The sequence below is a fragment of the Natrix helvetica genome, assembly GCF_964273705.1.
Source record: "Natrix helvetica genome assembly, chromosome: 2".
NCBI classification, from domain to species: Eukaryota; Metazoa; Chordata; class Lepidosauria; order Squamata; family Natricidae; genus Natrix; species Natrix helvetica.
Genome location: NC_138552.1, coordinates 96244416 through 96254303, shown reverse-complemented (window position 1 = coordinate 96254303; position 9888 = coordinate 96244416).

Genomic DNA, 9888 nt, shown 5'->3' with positions numbered 1-9888 from the left:
AAAATTGTCTGCAATAACGTCCTACCTGTCAATGACTACTTCAACTTCAACCTCAATAATGCAACAGCAAACAATAGATGCAAATTCAAGGTGAACCGCTCCAAACTTGATTGAGGAAAATACGACTTCAGCAACAGAGTGATCAATGCCTGGAATGCTCTACCTGACTCCATTGTTACATCCTCTAACCCCCCACAGATTCAACCTTAAATTGTCTACCATGGACCTTACCCCATTCCTAAGAGATCTGTAAAGGGGGCATGCATAAGCGCACCAGCATGCCTACCGTCCCTGTCCTACTGTCCCCATTTATTTGTACTCATGTCCTTGTTCATGTCCATGTTTATACTTATACCTGTTATCTTGTACATGTTCGACAAACTAAATAAATAAATAAAATAAAAACAAATAAAGTCATTTTTTTCAGTATCATCGTAAGGTTGGCAGTCACTAAATGAACTATTGTAAGTTGAGGACTACCTGTAGATACAAATTAGAAAATTTGATGAATCTGTCCAACTATTAATATCTGCTACAGAGGACTTATGATGTCCTTATTGCCAGAAGCTCATCTTTCTGGCATGGATTGCTTTCTGGAAAGATTGTCTACGAGGAACGTGTGTTAAAAGTCTGCACAACGGGACGGTGACAATGGAAGACAATGCAAGGCAGACTGTTTCAAAAATAGTAAATGTACAGCACAGCAAGGGAACAACCTTTAACTATGGAATGAATTTGGTTCAGGAAACAATTCTGAGGCATGAAATAGCCCAAGGAAGTGAAATGTTAGGAGGCATCTCATGAAGTAAACTTCAGTGGTCAGTTTCATAGAAGCTATCCCTTTTTTATGGCCAAATGTGAACATATGTTGGATCTTGTCTCTCCAGTATGACTTCACTGAGAAAAATATAAACATTGAAATATATGATTAATCCTGCATACTGCCAAGAGTCACATATATCAGTCCTCCTCCTCTTCTGAATAGCCATGTGGTCCAGATCACTTGGATTTCTATTCTAACCATTCTTTGCTCATTCCTTAATAACTGTACATTTTTGATAATATATGGCAGATGGATGCTTGCTTCTTGCTATAGGCATTAAATTAGTTTATTTCAAATCTCAGAAATAAAAAAAGATTTTTAGATAAATAATAATGAATCAAACTGCTTCCTGTTTGGGATTTGTCCTTCCTGTTCCCAAATACTGCACATTTCTTCAGACTGTAGGGAGATTTCTGTCCTATTTCAACTTTGAAATGGACAATGAAAATAAAATAAAATAAAATAAAATAAAAGAAAGGCCACCCAAGTCACAACCTGCTAAAACAATATTCAGCATTACATCAGATAAACTGCATTTATCAGAATGCTTTTTTCAGAATGTAATGTGTAGTAGGTCGTCATTTTGGGGCTTTTGTATCATGAGCTGTTACCATTTTCTCCTTAACTTCTGGTATGGTACAGGTTACTAAGGCTTATTTTCAGGTATGTGTCTATATTTTTGCTGATTGAAAACATAAACATTAAGTTTTAGCTCCTAAGACAATGATATTTTTTTAACTGATCATGCAACTACAAATGCTACATCGCAAAACATGGCAAAGGTAAAGATTGCATTCGCACGCTAGTTGTTCCTGACTCTAGGGGGCAGTGCTCATCTCCATTTCAAAGCCAAAGAGCCAGCCCTGTCTGAAGATGTCTCCATGGTCATGTGGCTGGCATGACTAAACGCCAAAGGCACACGGAATGCTGTTACCTTCTCACCAAAGGTGGTTCCAATTTTCTACTTGCATTTTTACATGCTTTCGAACTACCAGGTTGGCAGAAGCTGAAAACATGAGCATTTGCCAAAACTCTAATAGACTTGGTTTAACTGGCAAAATAGGTATTTTCTTGGCATCTTGCATTCAAAAGGATTTCATTGCTAAGCCTTAATCGTAGTTTAAAACTTTGAAATTACCTGTATGCTTTCACAGTCTTTGTACCGCATTGGGTTTTGAGAATTTTAATTCCTTAGCCTATCTTTCATGGTGCAAATAGATTCATTACATACACATTTCCAAATGGGAATTCAGAGTGGGGGGGGGGGGATGCCTTACTGAAACAACTGGGGAGATAACCCTGGAGGAACTTCATTATTTTTTTTTTGAATTTTGATGATATTGCTCCAATTGAAAGCTCAGATGGCTTAACAACATTCCTAACATAATTCTTAATGACATTATGGTTGGAAGGATTCCTTCAGCCAAGGAGCAAATGCAGAAGATTGACAGGTTTGATCTATTGAGGCTGAAATTAGTAAGCCCTGGAATTATTACCAGGTACAGATATGCTTTTTATCAAATGATCTAATTTACTTTTCATCTAAATAAATAAGCATATTTTCTTTCTCCCATAACCCAAAATTGCAAAAAGCCCCAAAACTGGTTTAGGTCTATTATTCTCATTTTGTGCCAGTATTGAATTGCAAATGTAGTTGGAGAAAGGTTAGATTCTTGGATGGAACTGGGCTGTTCCAGGGGATTGCTCAAACAAAGTTGCCTCCCTAAACCTTCTGCAGATTCCTCCCCTCTAAATTCAATATCCATAATTTTCAACACTTCTGCATATGTCAGTTGTTAGGTCTGTGGTGTTTGATATTAGCCTGTAACCAATTTTTCAGTTCTTTGTGTGAATGCATTCATTCGTTTGATTTGCATAAATCAAAAAGTGCCCAACTGACCTTTACATGATTTCATGTAGCTCACAACTAAATAGATGCATAATATAAAGAAAATTATATATATCCAAAACAGGCTGCATGGGGACTCCTGGGAGGGGCGGTGTGGGGCCAGCCAGGAGTGGGATGTGGGGGTTCTCCGAACTGCCCAGAATCTTAGCTAGAGGTTCTCCCGAACCCCTGTGAACCCCCAGCAGTGCCCCCCCCTGGTGCTGAGTAATCAGGACTGATAATTGTTTGCCCTATGATATTCTGTGTCAGCTGAAGCTTCTAAATACTCTTTGAGAACAGAGCATGGGTATGAGTGACTATAAACAGGTTCCCACAGTGCAAAGTGCAACGGATATACAAGCAATTGGAATATCTTCAGAGTTTTTTTTAAAGTGGGAGAAATTTAGTATCTGATAAAGATAAAGGATGTCCAAGTATATGGTCCATTAATAGGAATATTCAGCTTGAGCACTGTTAATTTAATCTAGTGATCATGAAACATAAAATAATCCATTTAAACTACAATGTGGAAGTATTAAGACTAGCTCCATAACTGCCTAGAGCGTCAATTCTTTACCTTCTTACTGAGTGTAACCTAATGGAAACAGTTTCTGCAAAAGAGCAGAAAATTAGCTTTTAAGTTATTCCTTTCTAAAAGAAACTCTCACAAAAAAATCTTTTAATCAGTTAATGGACACTTTGGAAATAAAACCAGAAAGTCTTGTGGCAATTGAAAATATAACCAAGACATTGTAGCATGAACCGTTGTTAAGTAGAGTTGATACCTCTGGACATATTTCTAAAGACAAATAATACTTTAAATGCCATATTTTGGCAAAAGGAAGCTGGGGAAAGTTTTTAGAAATATCAGTTTTGAAATCCTGCTCTTCTACTTAAATTGGAAACATCTTTTTTATTTATCCCAAGCATGTCAGCTAGTGAATCCAATGATTAATCCATTAAACCCAGCAGCCCTACCTAATGGATGATTCCCAATGACGGACTCTGCCTTTCAAAGAAAGCCCCTTTGAAGGGCTGATTTCCAAATCAAACTATCCAAGGCCCTGCGGGTGAGAGCTTGAGTGATGTTTGCGTTCCCCATTCCAAGTAGGAACTCTTCCTTCAGGAATGAATAATAAACAGGGCCCACCTGTTAGCTAGGCCTGGCATGGGGGGGTGTCACACTCCATTTTGTCATAATCCAAAACAGCCGAGCGATAGCGCAGCGTTGACTCCAAGAGCCGACCCCCAACAAGGAAAGCACATGTTCTTCTAATGCTCTTGCTTACATTAGGCTGAAACTGGGAAGAGTTATATTTGGACGTTCATTCGCGGCATTGCTCAAAGTGGCATTCTGCCTCCTTTGCAGTCATGTTTTACATCTTGCAGCCGACGGATGGCTTTTTGTTTGTTTACCAGATGCCTTTGCAAAAGTGCTAAAACCTCAAGAGCTTGCCAGAAATGCTGTCAAGCCAGCATTCCAGCTCCACCCCTGAAACTTCATTCTTGTTTCACAGAGACATGGAGCAGGGACTGCAGTTAAGGCTTTCAATATGCTTCTTTTTCCTTCTCCTCTTTTGGCTCTCCTTTTCCTTCTCCTTCTTCCTTCACCCTTTTTCTCCTTCTTCCTTCTCTTCCTTTTGTTCTCCTTCTTCTTTTCCTTCTCCTCCTTCACCCTTCCTCTCCTTTTTCCTTTTTCTCCACCCTCCTTTTTTCTTATACTCCCTCTGCTCTCCTTCTTCTTTTCCTCCTCCTTCACCCTCCCTCTTCCTTCTCCTTTTGCTCTCCTTTTCCTTCTTCTTCACTCTCCTTCTCCTCCTTTTGCTCTCCTTCTTCTTTTCCTTCTCCTCCTTCACCCTTCTTTTCCTTCTTCCTTTTTTCCACCCTCCTTCTTTCTTCTTCTCCCTTTGCTCTCCTTCTTCTTTTCCTCCTCCTTCACCCTCCTTTTCCTTCTCATTCACCCTCCTTATTCCTTCTCCTTTTGTTCTCCTTTTCTTTCTCCTTCACTCTTTTTCTTCTTCCTTCTCCTCCTCCCCTTCCTTCCCCTTCTCATCCTTTGGTTGTCCTTCTCCTCCTTCCTCTCCTCCTCCCTCATTCATTCAGCTGCCCATGATTATTCTAGCTCTAGAAAATAGTGTTTTGTTACATTTGAAGCAGTTATTCATCGGAACAGTTCTTGCTCACTGAGGATTACCTGTTGTAGCTTTGTACAAAAATTGATGCAGTGAACATCAGTGCCCTCAGTAATTACCTGTGCAGACATAAGGAGTGGTTATGGTAACTTTTCTACAAGCAAACATTCCTAATCCCTTTTTCTTCCCAGGATATATAATAAAAACTCAAGCAAATCCATATGGATTGTATTTTAAACAAATGTAAAACATTCAATTTTTAAAAAAGTTAAAGTCTTTCCATTGCATGGAAATTGAAAAAATCACAGTACAAGTGGCCTCAAAACATAACCTCACAGAAGAAAAGTAACAGGACCAGTCAAGATGAGGTAATGAAAATATGGATAGCTCCAATCCTGTTGGCCTTCCAGAAGCCCTTGAAACACAGTTTGGTCAATTGGCCTGATAAGTGGTTATGTCATAGTTGACTGCACTCTTTTGTATGTTTTTTCACTAGCTTGTTTTTACCTTTTTAAAATTTACTTTGGTTGTATTTTAATTTTCATATATTTGGATTGCTTTATTATGTATTCCACCTGGAGCCACTCTGTCAGATGGATTGCTATATAAATGTCATAGATAATAGATAGATCATAGGTAGATGGATAGATAGATGGATAGATAGATGGATAGATAGATGGATAGATAGATGGATAGATGGATAGATGGATAGATGGATAGATGGATAGATGGATGGATGGATGGATAGGTAGATAGATGGATAGATAGATGGATAGATGATGGATAGATAGATAACTAGAACAGACAACTTATCTAGATTATTCAATAACTTTGGAGCCACTTGAAATGACTTCTGCTCTCCCAACTGGAAAGCTATGATCTTCAGACAATTACTGGGTTCACAACATCTTAAACCATCTTTTGTCCACTGTAAGTGGAAAGTAATGGTTCCAGGATCCCTTTTCTGCAGGATGTAAGTAGTAACTCAGCCAATGTGCTAATGTTAAATCCTCAGACATCACATTTTCATATCTTAAAAGGGCACTTTTTAAAGATTATAATAATATGCAAAGCTATGTATAATCAATATAGTGAAAAGCAGATGGTTAACTCATTGTTTTATAAGTTAGCAGAACTCTGATTTTTGAAGATTTTGTTGAATATATTTGGAATCATAAGTATACTGTCCACAATTTGCTACCTTAGAAAGTTTATAGGCACCTGTTCTTGCGGACTATGGGAGTAGTCTAATGCATCTGAAAGGGAAAACTGATTGATCTTGTTTGTGTCTGAGAAGCTGAATATGAATCATGAGCTTCTATTGCACAACAACAAAAAATATTTTGGTAGTGCATTACCAGAAGAACAGAATTGCCATGCCAAAAAGATCTGCCTAGCTTAGAATTTTGACCTCAGCAAAATCCTTCTTCCTAATTTTGGGTTTGTGCCTAAGCCTTCTGGGTGATAGTGCTGGATAGATATAATGCCTATGTTAACAGCATGGCCAGTAGACACTTCTACCTTCCACAAATTTGCCTTAATCCTATTTTCAAATGGAGATTATAAAAAGGAAGGGTAGTCATATATTCTGTAGGATTTACAGAGGCCATCAATTTTACCCTTTATGATAGTTGAGCATTCTATGCACAGTTGTAGATTCAATTATTCTCTTCGTTTTGTCAATGTACAAAATACACCTTTTGACTACAAACATGTTGTTAATGTTGCTGGCCTCTTCCAGCCTTTTGACATCTGTATATTCTTCAAAAGTGTGATAAGATACTTGCATATTCCTCCCTACCCCTCCTTGCATATATACATGATCAGGAACATAAGGTTGTCTGGTTATGTGGATAAATTCACTTGGAGCTAACAGGAAGCACATAGGTTTCATAAATTATTATAATTTGTTCAGAATAGAATAGAATTCTTTATTGGCCAAGTGTGATTGGACATACAAGGAATTTGTCTTTGGTGTATATGCTCTCAGTGTACATAAAAAGACAAGATACATTTGTCAAGAATCATAAGGTACAACACTTAATGATAGTCATAGAGTAGAAATAAGCAATCAGGAAACAATCAATATAAATATAAATAGTAAGGATACAAGCAACAAAGTTACAGTCCTGCAGTCATAAGTGGGAGGAGATGGGTGATAGGAATGATGAGAAAACTACAGGTAATAGTAATAGTAATGCAGTCTTAATGAATAGTTTGACAGTGGTGAGGGAATTATTTGTTTAGCAGAGTGATGGCGTTCAGGAAAAAGCTGTTCTTGTGTCTAGTTGTCTTGGTGTGCAGTGCCCTATAGTGTTGTTTTGAGGGTAAGAGTTGAAATAATTTATGTCCAGGATGCGAGGGGTCTGTAAATATTTTCATGGCCCTCTTTTTGACTCGTGCACAGGTCCTCAATGGAAGGTAGGTTGACAGTAATTGTTTTTTTCTGCAGTTCTGATTGTTCACAACAATGTGAAACCACAGCTGCCAGTTCTTTGGCTGGTATTGGCCTTCATAAGCATGAATTATTATCATGGTTGGTTGTACAGTCAGATGATGTTTAGACTGAATTGACATTTTTATCTACCTATTGAATTCTCCTAAAGGGCCTGGGATAGGCAGATGTTTTTGATGGTATTTAAAGGTATAGTTGCAGGATGTAACCTGTCCCAAGTAAAGCTGCCTTTTGCAACTGACTGATGGAACTGGGAATTTTGTTGATCCTGATGGTGTTGCTATTATCATTAGATTGTTGTCTCCTCTCCATTTCTTTGCTAAAATTGTGAGGAACAAAACCAAAACAGGATTGTGTCCCTGCTTTCTCCAACCACACATTGGCCACTTCACCAAGTACAATGAAACCCACTCAGCCACAGATGCAAATGAATCTCCTTACAATGGAGTCAGAGGTCACTATTTGAGGAACAGAAGGTAAACCAGGTTTCATCATGATATGGTGTTTTATGCTCCAGGAGCCACATAAATTCTTTGCATCTAGATGCTTTGCATTGCTTATGAGACTTTCTCCAAACCTTCCAATAGGATATCTCAGAGGAAATTGTTTAGAACTGATGGTCTCTTGGCTTTGGAAAGCAAATTTGAAGGAGTGCTTTCCTCAAAGCATCCTTTGCACAGTACCTGCCACTTTAGCTAGGAACTGTCTGGTCTTCCATGACCCCTCGGGCTAGGAGAAAACCTTATAAGAAAACCAGCCTCTTCCTCATTGATCAAGATATCTGTAAAAGGGGAAGGGACAAAAAAAAAGAAAAAGAAAAGAAAAAAGCCAGTAATGACTTGATTTCTAAATCATGCAAAAACGTATGGCGTCTTCTAGTTGCCAGGAACTGATATTGTCCTCCTTTCCAGCAACTTCTCTCACACATCATCTGCTTTGTCAATCCCCATCCAGCATCATTCCTTCTCTCTCCCACCTCTCCTCCATTCTCGGAGGAGGACTGAATAAACCAGATGAGTACCTGCTGGCTTTTTAATGGATCATGGTGCTCATATATTGTACAAATATCAGTAACTAGAGAAGACCATGAAAAAAGTAGGGCTTTAGATTTACAGCTGTAACCTTCTTAACCTCACAGCTTGGACTCTGTAGGACATGTTAGCCTTTCTGCTCCCACCTGACATAGCAAAGTCTGTTGTATTTACTCTGCCATCATGGAAACATGTGGTAGATAGTACTGAAGGCAACTGGAATCTCATCTGAATATATGCTGATGTAATGAAAGCGAAGAATGTCTATTTCCTAATAGGCATTCTTCCCATCTCGCTCTTAACCCTTAGAATGCCCTTCTGCATGATTGTATGGTGAGCAGCGACACCTAAGAACTTTTTAATACATATTGTTCACCACTGGGAATTTCCTTTCATCATCATGTGCTTGGCTTAAATCTTAGATTATAAGTATGTGGAGCCTTGTTTAATTTTCAATGTTTATGTAGCACTTAGTGATACAAGACCTAAGTTATAACAGGACTGTGTTTTTAGAAATACCATAGTTGCCTGGGAGTATATCATACTTAGTTCAGATGGGAATTCTCTTTCTTACACTCAAATTGCACTGCACTTTTATTATGAATATTTCTTTTGAGCCCTTCTGTCATCCTCCCTCCCTCTCTTTTTCTCTCTCTCCATTTTTAAAAGCTTTTTGTAGAAGATACAGTTTGTGAGTGTTTGCGTCTGTGTTTCTGTGTTACAATTTTGGAGAAACCTGGAATACAAACTGATTCAGATTAAATATATGCAAACACCAACAACAGACCCAAATAGAGTACACATATAATCAGAGGCAGAAGATGGAGAAATGTTATGTCAGCCAGGACCTTTACAGATGCAGATTACAAGACTGGCCATAAACTATTGTGGGGTTCAATTTAGAAAATAAAGAGTAAATTTGATGGCAGGAAATTATGTGAGGAACATACAGTCAGATGTAAAGTATATCATAACAACATAAAGTCAGATGTGAACATACAGTCAAATGTAAAGAACAGAGCTGGATTCAGTAGAAAAGAGCCCTTGTGGCTCAGTGGTTAGAATGCAGTATTGCAGGCTCACCCTGCTCATACTACCAGGAGTTCGATTCCTTCTATCAAGAGCAGCTCAAGGTTGACTCAGCCTTCCATTCTTCAGAGGTCAGTAAAATGAGGACCCAGATTGTTGGGGGCAATAGGCTGACTCTGCAAACTACTTAGAGAGGTCTGTAAAGCACTGTGAAGCGGTATACAAGTCTAAGTGCTATTGCTATTCAGTGCACTGAATTTTCAGTGTGTGTGCTCTCTCTCTCACACACATACACAAGCTGTGAGAAAAATTAAAACACATGATTTAAAATGAAGGAGGGAAAAATAAATCCCTTCCCACTCTATGTGTATTTCTCAATCTTGGGTTCTCTAGCAAAGGCCTAGGAGCATGGGATATATCAACAACAGAACTATCTCAGGACCTAGTTACTTGCGGGATCGCATCCTCCCACATACATCCCTGCAGCCAATCCGCTCTCACAGAGAGGGCCTTCTCCAAGTGCCGTCCAC